The sequence below is a fragment of the Doryrhamphus excisus genome, linkage group LG1 (assembly GCF_037039965.1).
Source record: "Doryrhamphus excisus strain RoL-2023G ecotype Guam linkage group LG1, RoL_Dexc_Guam_v1.1, whole genome shotgun sequence".
NCBI classification, from domain to species: Eukaryota; Metazoa; Chordata; class Actinopteri; order Syngnathiformes; family Syngnathidae; genus Doryrhamphus; species Doryrhamphus excisus.
Genome location: NC_136357.1, coordinates 10,787,861 through 10,804,782, shown reverse-complemented (window position 1 = coordinate 10,804,782; position 16,922 = coordinate 10,787,861). Strand labels below are relative to the sequence as shown.

At 39.8% G+C, this 16,922-nt stretch overlaps 1 long non-coding RNA gene across 1 annotated transcript in view; it reads left to right on the top strand.

Moving 5' to 3' along the window:
* LOC144898321 (uncharacterized) overlaps nucleotides 1-16,477 on the top strand; it is a 60,719-nt gene extending 44,242 nt beyond the window's left edge. The window contains exons 3-4 of the long non-coding RNA XR_013627226.1: nucleotides 16,007-16,056; nucleotides 16,190-16,477. This is a non-coding gene — a long non-coding RNA (uncharacterized LOC144898321). The remainder of the gene's footprint in view (nucleotides 1-16,006; nucleotides 16,057-16,189) is intronic.
* Nucleotides 16,478-16,922: the final 445 nt, after the last annotated feature.

Sequence of the window (16,922 nt, the reverse complement as noted above, 5' to 3'; positions counted from 1 at the left end):
GGATTTTGAGGGAAATTAAACAATTATTTGGATGTATAAATTGGATTATCGTATTTTCCGCACCATAAGGCGCGGTATATTATAGGGCGCATGCTTAAACATGCGGTCTACCAAGATGCAACGGAAGCAAAACAGTGAGTTTAATTGAACTTTATTCTACTATTTAACAATACACACACTGTATTTTTGATTAATCTTCTCCCACAAATCCATCAAAATCCTCATATTCTGTATCTGAATTGAACAGCTGGGCAATTTTGTCATCAAACATGATGGGTTCCCTCCCATCATTGTCGGAGTCAATCTCGTTGTTAGATAGCTTTTTCGAAAGCTCGGACAACAGTTAAAAACAGATCCCTTAGCCTGAGCATCTACAATCCATTCACACATGGTGCCATAACGTCGCTGGCGTTTCCTCCCAGTCTTGGGAAAGGTGTGTTGGTCTTTCAGCCATTGCTCTCACGCCGCTCGTAACTTGGAGTTCTTCTGTTAATCCTCTTGGAATTATTATTGCAATTTCAGAATTCATTTGTTTCACTTGGTTTTTCACAGCAGCGGAGAGATGGGTGCAATGTTGTTTTGCAGCGTACCGGTAGTATACCTAGTACGTATAACTAACAGGTGTGTGGCAGAGGTTAAGCATAAGTAATTACGTATTGCGTAATGTTCTTTGATTCGGTATTCGGTACGTATTACGTATTGTTGTCTGATTGGTTTATTGCTGCCAGTGTACGGATTACATCCCTGTGTCAGTGGGAAATTATCCGACAATCCGTCAATCTAGTGACACGCTTCCCAAAATTACACAACATTTTTACCGATTTTGGAACTCAGTGCACACATAAGGCACACCGGATTATAAGGTGCACCGTCAATTTTTGAGAAAATTAAAGACTTTTAAGTGTGCCTTCTAGTATGGATAATACGGTAGTTCAATGCCTGCACACAGAATAATGAGCAAACCCACTTGTGTAGTTATTGTGTATTACTATTTTATTAGGTATTATTATGGCTTCAGGCAGACAGACACTGCTGTACAGCAGTCATTCATTCATAATAATAAATAGACAGCCTAATAATAGCCCATATCGTGGATTGTGGATAGGCTAGGAAATAGTAATAAAATAGAAGTAACTTGGATAATATACTATATAATATAATCAATGTTGTGTCACAAGATCGACCTAGAGTAAAACTTGACAAGATATCTTGTTCAGAAAAAATGTCTTATAGCCTTGTGTTTTTTTTCCTCCAAACAGTCAGGAAGAGGTTTCACTCTGTTCACTGCTTTCAGCACCTTGTTCCATAGAACAATTTCATGAACAGAATGAGCCATTATGCCACTCATACAGTCACTTTGTCTCTGTGGGTGAAGGCAGAGTGCACAAGATAGTAGAAATATTACAAATGTAATTAGCAGATTGCAATATATTGTTTGCAATATATTATTATATTAATATATATTAATTAATATATATTTATATTAATATATTTTATATATACATTATATATATATGTATATATTATATATATATATATGATATATGTATATTTTTTTAAGTAATGTCAAAATTGTTTATGCAATGTGGAGGTAATCATTAATAACTGGTGGGAGGAATTATCACATTAAGTATATGACTAATTTACTATGTGATTTTGTGTGCACCATCATGCTGGCCCCAGGCCCACCTCTTTCAAGCATGCCTGGTCCAGGGAAATGTAGCGTGGCTGAGTACAAAGCAGAACATACTTTAATTGTCAAGAGTGCCCTGCTTATTTACCTAGTACACACCTTTAGTCTTCTAGTATCATAGAATACACTCCACTGTTTTGCATGGATGCCACCCATCTAAAATATATTTTGTAAGTAAAGCAGGCTGTTTATCCCGTAAGAGATTATCATGTTTTAAGTCCAGAAACATCCCCAGTTATTGAATTTATAGTAAATTGGACAAAATCTGATTAACCCTGAGACCATTTGATACCATCTTTGTACGTTTTTCCTTTTCTTTTCTGTGTGTGTGTGTGTGCGTGTGTGATAAATACGAGATGTTGTCTTTGATGGCTGCTCAACAAAGAGAGGGCTGTCTTCAGCTGTAACCTTTCTGCACCAGAATCTGGAACATGACACATGTCAGGCTGTGATAAATGGTGCAGAGTCTCAGTAATTTCACCAGGAATGCCCTTGAGATGCCCAAAACCCCAATCGTAAATGGTATTGTTGAATTAAACCATAAAAAGAAATCCTTCCCCTCCTTGACACCACGGCAGCGACACTGAAGATGAAAGATTTTTTTTATTTAATTCTGTATTTACTTGTAGTTATTTGCCCCTTGTGTATCACATACATATACAGTATATTACCTTGCTTGAAGAAGCACTTTAAGCATGCCTTGTATGTGTTATTATTAGATACCTTGTGTTTTCTGCTATTTTCAAGTAACTCACTGTTTACTCGCAACTAGCGTAGACCATACAGTTGAACCTGCTACTAACAAATTCCTCTGACGTTGTACTATTTGGAATGTAACGCAACTTTTTTGTTCTTTTTGTACTTGTATAATAATCTATTGTCATCAAAATTAAGGTTTAAATCATTTTTTTTCATATTTAAACATTGGTTGATGAACTTCTTTTTACACTTGAATCAGTTAAAAATGTTACTTAAACATTGCCATTACTGCTTATAAAGCTTTTATCATGATTATTATTAGTTTTACTATTATTTTGTTGTGTTGGTGTAATACTTTTCAATACAATAGATCAGTTCTGCGTAAGTCTTGTTTTGTTCCATTACATAATAACAAGCTTTTCTTAGACATTAAATGTAAAGACTCCAAGGTAATCTGATTAGGACAAATCTGCACTTCGTTTGGCGACAAGGCATTTAAACTAGGAATATAATGACTGTGCAATTAAGCTTGAACAAAATAGGTGACGTCCGGTGACAAATAGTTTGGATGTAACTCCCCATGGAGGGTCTGAAAAATCACACAAGGCAGAATTAGAGTCCCTGGGAGTCTCACCCATGGGCTCACCACGTCCATTGCGAGCGGTAATTTAGCTGGCAATTAATCCTAAAAAAAATACTGTTGTTAAACTACCCTGCACTAAAAAAAAAAAAAAAAAAATAGAACATTGAATCTTAATTAGGAGGGATATATTAGCGAGGAGCAATGCGGGAAACAGATGAGGCGGCCCCGTCACACGGCAGGCAGCTGAGGAGTGTGGCCCCCCCGTTGCTGTTTGCTATCCATAATGTCACGAGTGTGTCACGTGCTGTTGCTGTCATCTGCACAGTGCAACCCGCAAAACCCAAGGAGTCCCCTCCATTGTCCAGATCTTGAGTTTCACCATTTTTACGCTCAGATCACGTTGATGGGTCAGTTTCCATCTTTTACGGCTGATGTTAGTTCACAATTCATAGTTTACAGGAAGTGCAGCTTGAAAACAAATGGCTAATAAATCATTCTATCATATATGCATAGCTTTGAACTATGTGCACTATGTGCCGAATACTCTTTTTTTTTTTTTTTTAATGTATTTGTTTTTTTGGTCATCTAGGGTCTGTTTGTGAAAAATAGCCAGGGTTTGACTATGCCTGTTCAGCTGGCTGCTTTCAATTTTATACCTGCAAAGTTTCAATCTCGGGCCTCCCTGCGTCCTTTAACACTCAGTTCCCACACTAGCAGACCCCCCCACCTTTTTTTACCCTTTTTTTTCCAGGATTACTGGTGGAGACCACTCTTGTGCTGTTATTTTCAACCTTGGCGGATGGGGGAGGATTTGCTGTGTATTCTGGAAATACGTCAAAGAAAAGCAAAAAGGCAGCAATTTTCTGCTTGAATATCCCTCTGACTAAATCCATTGATCATCCTTGGGGTTTCTGTGGGAGAAAGGGAGAGAGATGGAGAGGCATGTTTTATCCTCTAATAACTCCTACCTTCACCCCCTCTCCTGCCTCTCTGTTGTTCTGTTGTTGTTGGTCGCACTTCTGCTCTATTCCTTGGAGAGCCTGTGAGATTGAAGTTATTTTATGCTTCAGCTCCCCGGGCCCCAATTTGAAAAGTCTTGTGTGTCAGTTTTCACACTCCGCTGTCAGATGGCAGCAAGCACCACAGAGTTTTGTCTTTTTTTTTTTTTTTTCTTGTTGAAGGCATCTTGTGGGGCACTGTGCTTTGACAAATGGGTCAAGTAAAACCAGGCTGGTTTATGTATGTTTTAAAAATGCATAAAACTTTCATTTTTTGGACTTAATGCTTACATGTTTTTGATTTATGTTTCCTAAATAACCTTTTGACCAGGCCAGGTAGGGAACCACATAGCTGTTTTGATTGTGTATAGTTAGAAAGTGGAGGTGTGGACTCGATTCACATGATTTGGACACGAGTCAGACTCAAGTTATAATTTTGATGACTTTGGACTCAACTTGACAACATCATCAAAGACTTGCGACTCAACTTGGACTTTGACGTCAGTGACTCGGGTATTGAAACAGACTTGAGCTTGAAAATACTTGAGATTTTCAGTCCGTATGTTCTAGGATGGCTCACAGCTAGAAGACCCGAGTTCAATCCCACCCTCGGCCATTTCTGTGTGGAGTTTGCATGTTCTCTCTGTGCATGCGTGGGTTTTCTCCGGGTACAACAAAAACATGCTAGGTTAATTGGTGACTCCAAATTGTCCATAGGTATGAATGTGAGTGTGAATGGTTGTTTGTCTCTATGTGCCCTGTGATTGGCTGGCGACCAGTCCAGGGTGTACCCCACCTCTCGCCTAAAAACAGCTGGGATAGGCTGCAGCACCCCCGCGACGCTCGTGAGGATAAGCGGTTAAAAAATAAATGAATGTTGTAGGGCTGTTTGATTTAATCGATATTGCAATATATATTTATATTTTGCTTTCCAAATATATATTTATGTTTTGTCTCTGTCTTAACACCGTTACTGCCATTTTTTGTCATCGAGATTCCGACGTCTTCCTCTCCTGGCATTTTATTTGGTAAACACAAAACAGTGCTAATGGCTTGTATGGACTTGAACATTTCAAGTCTCTCAAGTCTTGTTTTTACTTGAGAATTGAATTGGAAGTCTTTATTTGAGACCTGACTCAACGACTTGACACTTACAGTACTCATCTCTGTTAGAAATTCTATTAGGGTATTGGCACACTGGCTCATTTCAACCATGCCCCAAACTAACACTGTGCTTCTGCACGAGTGGCATTGCTTCATTTCATACATTTTTAATATCTTCTGCATATCTTTGTTAATGCAACTTTCCTCATTAATTTTGAGTCATTCTGTTTCTATTGTGCAAAGTGGCGGTTATCAGTCGGAAGTGTCTCAGAATAGTCATTCTGTCATCTGACAGTTCAATTTCGAAAACCACTGTACCATTCTAAATACATGGGAGATGTCCATGGCTGCTGCCGAGCATATCTTTTTAAAAATAATGTATTTATGTTTTTGTTGTGGATAGCCTGTTCTGATGCAAAAACAGCCTCATGTGTGCTGATAAAGACGTGTGAAAATGACGTGTGTTTAACAGAAGACCCATAATTACCATCCATCCATCCATCCATTATCCTACACTTATCCGGGTCCGGGTTGTGGGGGCAGCAGTCTCAGTAAGGAAGCCCAGATGTCCCGGTCCCTAGTCACCTCCTCCAGTTCCACCAGGAGGATACCAGGCCAGCTGTGAGACATAATCCCTCCAGTGTGTCCAAGGTCTGCCCCGGGCTTTCTTCCGGCTGGGCATGCTCGGTACACCTCACCAGGGAGGCGCTCGGGAGGCATCCGACCTAGTTGCCCGAGCCACCTCAATTGGCTCTTCCTTGATGACTGAGCTCCTCATCTTATTTCCTAGGGTGAGTCCAGCCACCCTACGGAGTAAACTAATTTCAACCGCTTGTATCCGTGATCTCGGTGATTCGGTCACGGCCCAAAGCTCATGACCATGGGTGAGGGTGGGAACATAGATCGACCGGTAAATTGAGAGCTTTGCCTTCCGGCTCAGCTCTCTCTTCACGATGGTCCGGTACAGCAACCGCATTAGTACAGATGCTGCGCCGGTCCACCTATCGACCTCACACTTCAACCTTCCCTCACTTGTGAACAAGTCTCTGAGATACTTGAAATTGGGTATTTGGGTACTTGATACTTCAAATATGAAGTACAAATAATTACCACACATTAATAAAATCACCCGCTTCAGCGACACAATACAAAAGTGCTGAGGTGACCGTTATCTTTGAACAGCTTATAATGGTTACTAAATTGCTGGTACACCAACCGTATGCCGGCAGTGAATTTTAATACAGGAAATTAGGCTGCTAACTGATTTTTGGCAAAAAAAAAAACATTTTCAAAACTGAATCAAGGATTGTTTCAATATCATTGAAGAAGTTAAAAAAGCATATATTTCTTAAGCTGTTTTTCTTAAAGGAGACCTATTATGCTCATTTTTTGTCCCTTTGTATTGAGTTGTAGACTCCTATAGAGCAGCTACACACAATAACCAGCACACAAAGCTTTATAGTCCTTCCAGAAATTGCACCTATTCAGTTGTATTTCTTTGGATTTTGTGGTTCCTGCAAAAACGGTCTGTTTAATGTATTCCACCCACGGCCCGCCTCCGGGTATGGCCACTACGCTGTGGTTGGTCGCATTCCTGCGTGCATGGATAGAAACACTTCCGGTTTGTGCCACTAACTTTAGCAGAGTTGATAAACAGTACATGAGTTGATAATAAATGGTGATTTTTTTTTTTTTTTACAGTTTTACAGAGCCTTTTGAAACCGAGTGTTTTGAGTGATCCCAAACTTCTTTCAGGGCTCACTTCCAAATGCGCAAACCTCATTATCTGAAATTATGGCATCATGAGAACATAACACGACAGCATTCTAACTACATTTATAGGTCAGAAAAGTGGGAAAATACTGTAGGTCCCCTTTAAGCATTAACAGTTGTTTGATGACACTGCATCATTGATCACTATTATCTTAAAATTAGATTCATAACTACTCTTCTGTTATTTGCTAATTTTCTAACAACCTTCAAGACACTTTGGTGCTACGACTACATCTCTCCAGGTCACTGGTGTAAGTGAATAAGAGGGAGAAAAGCTCTGACTTGACTGGCGAGAAGCCAATGTATGCTCCCTGTTTGTTTGCAATTAGATGTCTGGCCACAATACTACCATTCTTTTTCTGAAAAAAAAAACACTCTAGATTTTAGACATGGTATTTAACTCTACTCAGTTGGATCAGTTCTCAGTTTTGGGTCAGTTCCTACATTTACAGAACTGGGGTTATTAGGTCCAAAATCGGTTACATCTGATGTTCTTCTGGATGAAATACACACGCCAACATACTGTAGAAAGTCCTCTTAGTGTTGCAGCAGGAAATTGTTGTTTTATACAGTTTTCACTTCCTGTATAGGTAGCCGTAAGCTGTCCAAATATTTTGAAAATATACAGTGCGTGCCTATTCAGTCACTATGATATTTTGTCTGGCCTCTTTCGTCAGTGGGTCAAAGGGGGACCTAGTAGTGGACGTCTGGATGACAATTTAGCTCAGTGTAATCCTGCTTTAGCAGCAGCGGCACCTTCCAGACAGCCCTCTTCACCTGCCAGCAACCTCCATCTCTGGCAGACTCAATAAACTGCAGCTAATTGGAACGCGATGACAGACAAGCCAGTGCCAATTTATTGCAGTTTGAAGACAACCATTCACCTTCCCTCTGTGCTCCTCTTGAGTCATAATGTTGGAGCGTCCCTCTTAGACAACCCACCCCTCACCCCCCACCCCAAAGCAACATTTGGCATGTGATGTCTCCACTGTGTGTGATGCAGTGAACACGGCAACAAACCATTAAGGCAAATGAGCAATCTCAATACCATATGTTTATGAAATAAATGTTGAAGGTGCTATGCAGATAATCTTTGCTTATAAATGAATGAACAGTACAAGGAAACGTTTTGTTTTGGATCCCCCGACTGTTGTAGTGTAATTTATTTAGTGGACAGCTGTTTTCATGTCAAGTGACTAAAATATACGATTTAGCTCTTACTGACACAAATATTGATTACAAAACAAATTTCAAATATTGACAAATATTGATGGACAGACCTGTAATTGGCTGGAGACCAGTCCCTGGTGTATTGTGCGTCTCGCCCGGAGACAGCTGGGATAGGCTCCATCACAGCCGTGAACCTTGTGAGGATAAGCGGTAGAAAATTAATGGATGAATAATTATATGTAAAATAAAATGGTAAAAATTTAATATGGACATAGTTGATACATTTAATGTAATATATTTTGTGATATTTCTCATTGTATTGTAATACATAAAACAATCTATACCAATAATAATACTCATATTATAATATTCTATAAATTTATATTAAAATCACCATTATTAAATATAATTACATTTACATTGAAATAAATAAGGATATAAAATCACAAAAGCATATTGTATTACAAATCTTTCCGGCACAAAATAGTATTTCAAAATGTTTCACTTTTGAACATTTTAAGATAAGATATTTACTTCTGGTGTTTTTATAGTAGTATTCCATGTGTGAAAGTTCAGCACTCAACATTAAATTAGCCAAATAGCTTTCAAAATGCACAGTACTGTGATATTGGGGTATTGCAATATTTCTTATTGAGGGCTGATGTCCAGGCCTTGACATTTTTGATGTAGTCTGCCAAGAACATTAAGTATCTGAAAGTGATAAAGCTTCAATTTGCTACACCATTAGACTAATTACCGCTATAATTAAGCAACTACTTGATTAGAACTAATGGGTACCTAATTATCCAGGAAGAAAGGATCAGGTGGTAATTAATAGAGTCAAGTTGATGTCTTCTGACTTACCAGCGGCCATTACCAAGCATAAGGGACCGCAAAGGATGAAGACACAAAGAATGATAATAGTTGAGTGTTTGCTTAGCCCCTTGTAGCGAACACAAACACAAACGTGCTGCTAATGATAATGTTAATGTAACAATTGGATGTATGATTTTTGAATTGAATTACTGACCTGCTTGATTTTCATATGACTGGAAATCATTACAGAGGGGAGGAGGTCTGTGCCACAGCACACTGGACAAAACCTCTTTTGATTGCTTTGTTTGCACTTTTACACCACCTTTACTTCTGTATGTGTGTGTTTAAATGCCTTCACTCCACTGTAATTGCATTCCACAATGAGATGAGCGATAAATAGTGACAAATCTAAAATTTATAGAATTCCACCATTTGCATAAGGTGTATTATCTAAGCATAAGTGAAAAGTGAGGGTGCTGAAAAGGTCATTAAAATTTAACTGTCGTGAATGCAAGAATACAGACATAATCAATCCATCAATCTGCTGCTTATTTAAGGTGTGTGATTGCAATAAGACGGGCGGCAGTCAAGCAAAGTCTGGATAGAATATGCATGACCATATGAAGGGAAAAAGTGCAATGTGACTCTTTTTGATGTATAGTTCTTTTTTACATTAATAGTTGAATAATACATGCCTGAAGGGGGTGGGCTGTGAATGTAAAAGTGAATTGAAGTATTAATTTGTACAAGTCATCTCTACCATTGTACATTACGTGTTTAAAAATGCAACACCTGGATTAGGCCGGTATTAGTTACACAGCTAACACACCAAAGTTCAAGATAGACCGGCCATAACTGGTCACGCATATCAGACAAAAATATCGTCCTGCTTTTCAACATAGGTCAGTATCATGTTGACGACATATGCAGACTTTGTGTTGAAGAAAGGGTTATTAATGTAGCCGTGGGGATTGCCTTGGGAGAAGACGGTGAGAGGAAAGTGTTTGGACTGTCTTTCGGACAACCCTTAGGAGTGTGTTTTTAACAAGATGCAGACAGTGAAGACAACATGTTATCCCTTAACCCTATTCCTGCAAGAATGGTAAATATAGCATGTGTTGTTTCATTTCTGTCACACTTTAACATTTGACAAGTTCATATATTCACATGCAGTACACCTTCTGTAACTTGCGACATCCTACAAACATCCTAATAAATGTATGCACTTTGTGGGACGAAGAAAGACATATTTTATTGTGAGGTATTTTTGTGACACTTTTGAACTCATATTGTTATGAGAGGCCAAACTGTTTATTTTAGAGGCCACACCAACTAACTAATACTACTACAGTACGTTCCTCATCACCCAAATCCGACCAGAACTCGGCTCACGGGACAAAGTTCATCACTGTTCATTGTTGATGCACTACACTGTTGATAAAACTTTAAGTGAAAAAAAATCCCAACTATCCCTTTAAAGTAGTACTGCACTTTTTTTTTTTAAATTTTGCCCATCATTCACAATCCTTATGTGAAACATGAACATATATTTCTTTCCCTGTCATGTGCATTATTACATGAGAAAACAAGTTAATTTGAGCTCGCTTACAATGCTGTCATTGGGATACACATTTTGACTATGATGCCCTCTACAAACTTTGCATTGTTTGATATCCATGCTGTGATCATACATTAACATGTAGTACACTGATTTTCAGATGTAATAGTTGCAGTATCTTGCCGTTTTTTAATGATTTAAAACACTACCGAAACTTCTTTCCTATAAGCGCATTGATACACATACTTATGTTTGTTCTGTCAACAACAGCAGCGACAATACTTACGATGTCTGCTCTCCTTGGGATGTCTGTGTCTTCCAGCACATCACCTTTTCCAGTCTGTGAGTGTTCTGTGGGGAGTGGCTTGTCTGCTCTTGTTAGTATGCTAATGCCCCTACTGCAGCACCCATTCATGACAGACAGCACCTTTAGCATTGAAGACAAACAGCAAAGGTGTAAAGTTTGTCATATATCTTATTAGTAAATATATTTTTGTATAATGCAAATGTAAAAAGAAGTTAGCCACTGTAAAACAAGTTATTCTTTTCACTTTCATAAGGATATGTACGGTGATGCTGCTTTGCATTCTACTCCTGAATAAGCAAATAAAAAGCACAGCTAGGGTGGCACGGCGGTCAAGTGGTCAGCGCGTAGACCTCACGGCTAGGAGACCAGGGTTCAATCTCACCCTCACACCATCTCTGTGGGGAGTTTGCATGTTCTCCCCGTGCATGCGTGGGTTTTCTCCGGGTACTCCGGTTTCCTCCCACATTCCAAAAACATGCTAGGTTAATTGGTGACTCCAAATTGTCCATAGGTATGAATGTGAGTGTGAATGGTTGTTTGTCTATATGTGCCCTGTGATTGGCTGGCTACCAGTCCAGGGTGTACCCCGCCTCTCGCCCAAAGACAGCTAGGATAGGCTCCAGTAACCCCCGCGACCCTTGTGAGGAAAAAGCGGTAGAAAATGAATGAATGAATGAAAGCACAACTAATCACTGTTGAGCCTTTAATGCTCACTGAACTGAAGTCTCACAAAGTATGATGAGGTATCTTGTGACGTCATGCATGATTATTGTCTGAGCTTCAAAGTTTGTGTGACTTTAGGGTATCTTTTTCCTGAAAATGTTGGTTAAATAATGGATTGTTCCACTCAAGGGGCCCCCTATTCTACTTTATTGTATGCTGCATATAGAATTAGCTGCATATAGAATAAGACTCAATAACTGAGTCACTTTCCCAGCTCTTACCCCACTGAATTGATATGCAGTCTAATCATCTGCTTGGAGTTGATGAGATGTAAATGGAAGTAATTAGGGAAATGTCAAACATAATTAATAAAACAGGTTTACGGTGTGAAAATACTTGTCAGCTGGATGAATAAAGATTTTGCCTCTTGTCTCTCGCTGACACTGCCCTCCTCTGTTCAATTAGGTCACAGGCTGCTCCTAAGTCAACGCTTTCCCTTTTACACTATGCCTCTTGTTCTCGGAGCCTTCCTATTCTAGCATGGACGAGACCTGAAAGGAGGTGGGGATGGCGGTGGGGGGAGCCACCACCATCCTCTGGTAGAAAAATAAATTTGCCTGTCTATCCACCGCCTGGATGAAATTAATTGCAGACTCCTCATGCTGTCTGGGTACAACTGGGGCATTAACATAAGCAATTTGCGTCCAACTTCTTCTGCTGGCTGTTTAATAGAGCATCGGACCTGGCCCGATTAGGCTTTAAGGTCCCTAATGCATTAGCATTTTCATAATATCCAAATATTACATTGCTGTGATTCACGTAGTAAGCCCATTCATTATTGATAAGAACAAAAGGTTTTATAAATTACAAAAGGGGAGCATAACCTATAATTATGGCTGGCAAATCAGGGTGCGTGCAAAAGTTGGTTTAGGTGTTGAAGGAAAATAATGATACTGTGGACCTTTTTTTTTGTCCCTTCAGGATTGAAACAAATAATAGATGCCTTCACCGGCGCTCACATTGGGGTTGAAGAGCAGCACTTGCAGGTTCAGGGGGAACAATGTCTGCACAAGACAGAGAGCAAGCGTTCTTGGCCTGGACACTGTTGTAACAAGCTATAAATGATGTTACACTATGTGTAGTTAGGCAAGTAAAAATGCAATTTAAAACAGTTGAATAGTCGTATAGTATGAAACCTAAAGTCTTAAAGCTCCTATGACTGGATAAGAGGAACAGAGACATTTCAGCGGTAACATTCCCTTCAGTGTTTTGCTTTCCAAAATGCAATGACTACTTCACATTCAATTTACAAGGGCAGTACTAATTTGAAACATACAGTATAACCAAATTACTAGTATCTAGTTAGTAGTCCTAAATGATAAAGAATAACGTTATGGAGTGATCTGGTAGGAAATGTTCCTGTTTCTGTCTAATCCAAAATGACCATGGCAGTGTAGAACTAGATGTACAAAACAATAACTGGAAAGTGAAAATTAATTGGTTTGTGTTTGCTTTCAAAATGATATTTACATGTAATTGATGCTGGAATTTTAATTTAGGCAGACAAGATAGCTATAATTTGACATGCGCCATCCTGTGTACTTTGCAGAAAATGAAATTAATTGGAAAAAAAGGGAAGAAAAGCCAGACATATTCCACCTTCTTCTTCAATATCAGACTGAAGTGCCTTTGGGGATTTATTTTGTTATCTCACTTATTTTAGGAAAAATGGGGCTAAGAGTTGGAATGCCCCATGTGGCCCACGATTCACCAAACTCCTTATCGTTCATTAGCCTCTCTTTATAACGTCACTCCACCACGTCCATTTCACTCGTGCTGCATTTCAGGTCATAGATAAATGTTCTATGAAGAAACACAATGATCATATCAGGTGGACTTATTGTGAATCAACAGCTTTGTTAAAGGTGACTCTGTCTCCTTGTCCCCTTCCAAGTTTCTAATCTCCTTCTGTCTATAACAATAGGAATTAATTAGCCTGCTTATTTTTGTCTGCGATGTGGAGAGGCTCCCCCATCTGGATGGAAGACAGTCCTCTGTGGGCCTGATTAATGGAGGGATGAGACAGTTGCCAGTTTCCGAGCAATGCCATGTGGCCCAGGTCAACACTTCCAGAAGGCAACATAATGGTTAAAAAAACAAAAGAAGACAAAAATAGTCCCAAGTATCAAGAAGTTATTTTGACTTGAGATGACTAAAATACAATTATTTTAAAAAAAAACTTTCACACTGCCTGTAATTTTCCCACCTTTTTCAATGGTGTTGTTCTGTATAAAAGGCACTGACATTGCACCACTGACATATGGATCAGAAGATTCTACGTTTGACTCCTGGCTAGATCAGAATACTTTTCAACTAACCTAAAATGAAAGCACTATACGATCACGGCTGTTACACAGCTACCCTTTTCCAGGCGAGGACCATTAACCCGGACTCCGAGGTGCTGATTGCTCATCCCAGCGGCTTCATATCAAATTTAAGTTTAATTTAATTGAGAAGTATGCTGACTAGCCAGGAGTTGAACCTAGGATCTTATGATATGTATTCAGACGCATTATCCATTGCGCCACTAGCAACCTATAATTGAAGGCTAGGTTATCACTGTTTGCGAAGAGTACATTTGGTCAAGAGAGAAGTGTTTTCAGACAAGACAATAACAAAATCAACACACACCTGCCATGACTCAAAACCGTGGTTGCTGCGGCCACAACGCAGAGAACTAACCACTATACATTCACGGCTGTTACACAGCTGTTCTTTTCCGGATGACAACCATAAGCTCAGACTCGGAGTTGCTGACTGCTCATCGCAGTGGCTTCATATTCATCTGCAAGCAAAACTTGTATTTTAATTTCTGCTTAATTGAAAATGATGCCGAGCTAGCCAGGAGTCAAACAGAATCTTCTTAGCCGTAGTCAGATGCATTATACATTGCACCACAAACACATCTATACTGTAAAGCTTATGAGCAGAAACGAAACGTACGAAACGTATGAAAATCAGGGTACCACTGCACGTTATTGCGTTTTTTATTTAATGTCAAGGAGGAGGTGACATTTCCAGCCTGCCTAAGTCACTGCCTCCAAACCCCTCAGGGAGCTCTCTCGTAATAAACTTTTACCATTTTAAGAAAGAGGTCTGTGGGTTAAGTTTTGTTTATTTTCTCTTATTGTGACAAATGGTTTATTTATACATTAGGCCCCATTGATTGAACTTGCGTCATTATTCATTGTATGAATTACTTCATTATTATATATACATATATGTTGACCAACACTGGTAAAACTGTATTTCCCCCAAACATATGAACAAACAACTGCCAACTCCATATATTAAACTAAACCGTTGGAGAGCAACAGAAAAAAAACCCTCATGAAGTGGAGATGAGGAGAACTGCTGTGTTTAGACCTTGAGGGAAAAGCTGAAGCGCACCATCACACTAGACTCTTATCTGTTCTTGCATCCTTCCCCAGAGAGCTCAGTGCACCTCAGCAAACAGAGGGATTCAAAGGTATATCAGGTGCATGACCTTAGGCTTTAGTGAATATCCACTGCCGAGCAATATCAGCACTCTGACACAGAACTACACAGCGTACCACTTACACGCGCGCACACACTCACACTGTACAATTTTCGCTTCCAAACTTTTAGACTCTGTCATAAAATATATGATATAGTGTATCTCATTTTTAAATCTGTGAATCTTTACATATATGCAAGTAAGCTATCCTTCACACATACACACATAATATACCCCATTTTAACTATGTTGCTAACCAAAACACCAGCTTATATTGAGTCCACAGTCTCTTATGGTTCTTATAATGTGAATTCTCCTTGCAGTCTTTTTTGGTGAGGAGGCTGACAGGTGATCGCTCCACAATGTTGTATTCATGTTTACATTACTTGGAATCACGCAGCTTTTTGGCTCCACCTACTCTGTGTCTGTTCTTGCTGCTTCTCTTTTTGCATTTTTCCGTGGTGGTATTTTTAAACTCTAGTTTGACTTCATATACTGTATATTCTAATAGCCTAAATGCTCCAACTAATGCTTATGTGCAGTTAACCGCTGTCTTATACTTCCATGCCGGTGTTTATAATGAACTCATCAGTGGTGTTAGCGTTGGCTGATCGCTCCTACTTGCCATTCTAACACTGGTGATGTTGCTGCTGTGTTGAGAAACACATCTGTTAATAAATGGCCATGTGGTCAAGAGTATTCCTTTTCACTTTCTCGTGCACTCCCAGTCATTATTCAAGTAAAAAAATAAGTTTTGTTGTATAAAAATTAAACATTTAAGAAATTACCACCTGCACAATTACATATTAACTGCTTCCAATTAACAGTTAACAATTCAAAGTATAGAAACAGCTCACAGTCTGACTTGCCATGACGTGTATGACAGTCTACATACTGTACATATTGTGATTTTGTTTGCAATATGGCAAAGCTCTTTTTAAGTTTATTGAATGCAAGTTTTCTTCCATTGACCCATAGTTCATTGCTTAATGAGTCGCAGGCCAAAGGCCATTGTCATTTTTCTCAATGGACACACACTGTTCGTGATCAATATGCCTCGTGCTGAGCGACTCTCATTGTTTTATTTTCCTGCTGACGTTCCAGGCGTCCCAAGGTGTGAAGGGATTATTCCAAATCTCAAAGGAGAGCCTTCTGTCAGTACCCTCAAAGTAGCGGATCCCACCCACTCAATTGTTCCCCACATAATCATATAAAAAGATTCAGGAAGAGTTGTTTTTTTATTGTTGTTGTGTTTTTCCTCTGTTGAACAATGCCCTTCCGCCACAGGGTCCCATAACGGCTTCCCAGTCTGCGCTTGGCGCACCTCCGCCCCTCATCCCGCCCTTGCTATCTCGTTTTCCTCATCTGGCCCAGGCCCACTTCCACGTCGACATCCCATTGTCTGTGCGCAGGCAGCACGCGCAGGGCTGGGGCCAGTCCAAACATACTCATCTCTGTCTCTGGACGGCTGCCAGCATTATTTAAAACTGTTACCTCCGATGCAATTTAAGAGTTGTGTTTGACAATGGAACAAAGGTTGCGGTCAGCGTGACTATCAAAGAAGAAATGCGAGAAACAAGGGCGCCTGTGATTATTTACTTGCTGTCCTTTACGTGTGTATGTGTGTCAGAGAAACCAAACTTCAATCTATCACGCCTCCCCCTGCCGGTGTATGTGTTTGTCACCCATCCTCTGTCAGGAAAGCGGACCGGAGCGTGTTCTCCGGACAACCCTCCTTTGGCTGAGGAAGTGCTCCTCTATATTGGCCTCTTTGTGGCTCGCTAATCGAGCTTTCCTGTCAGCAGACTGCATACTCCCTGTACAGGGTGCACTACGTGATACAGACCCACTCTGGCGCTCCAAGGGAAGTTCTGGGATCAGCAGATAACAACACAGCTCCCTCATCCTCACACGCAGAATAGTGTGTCCCGGTGTTGTCCCTCTGTCTTTGTATCAATAAGAAAAACACACATTTTTACCATTTTGATATCCTAGCTGCCAAACTGTCCCTTTTGGACCC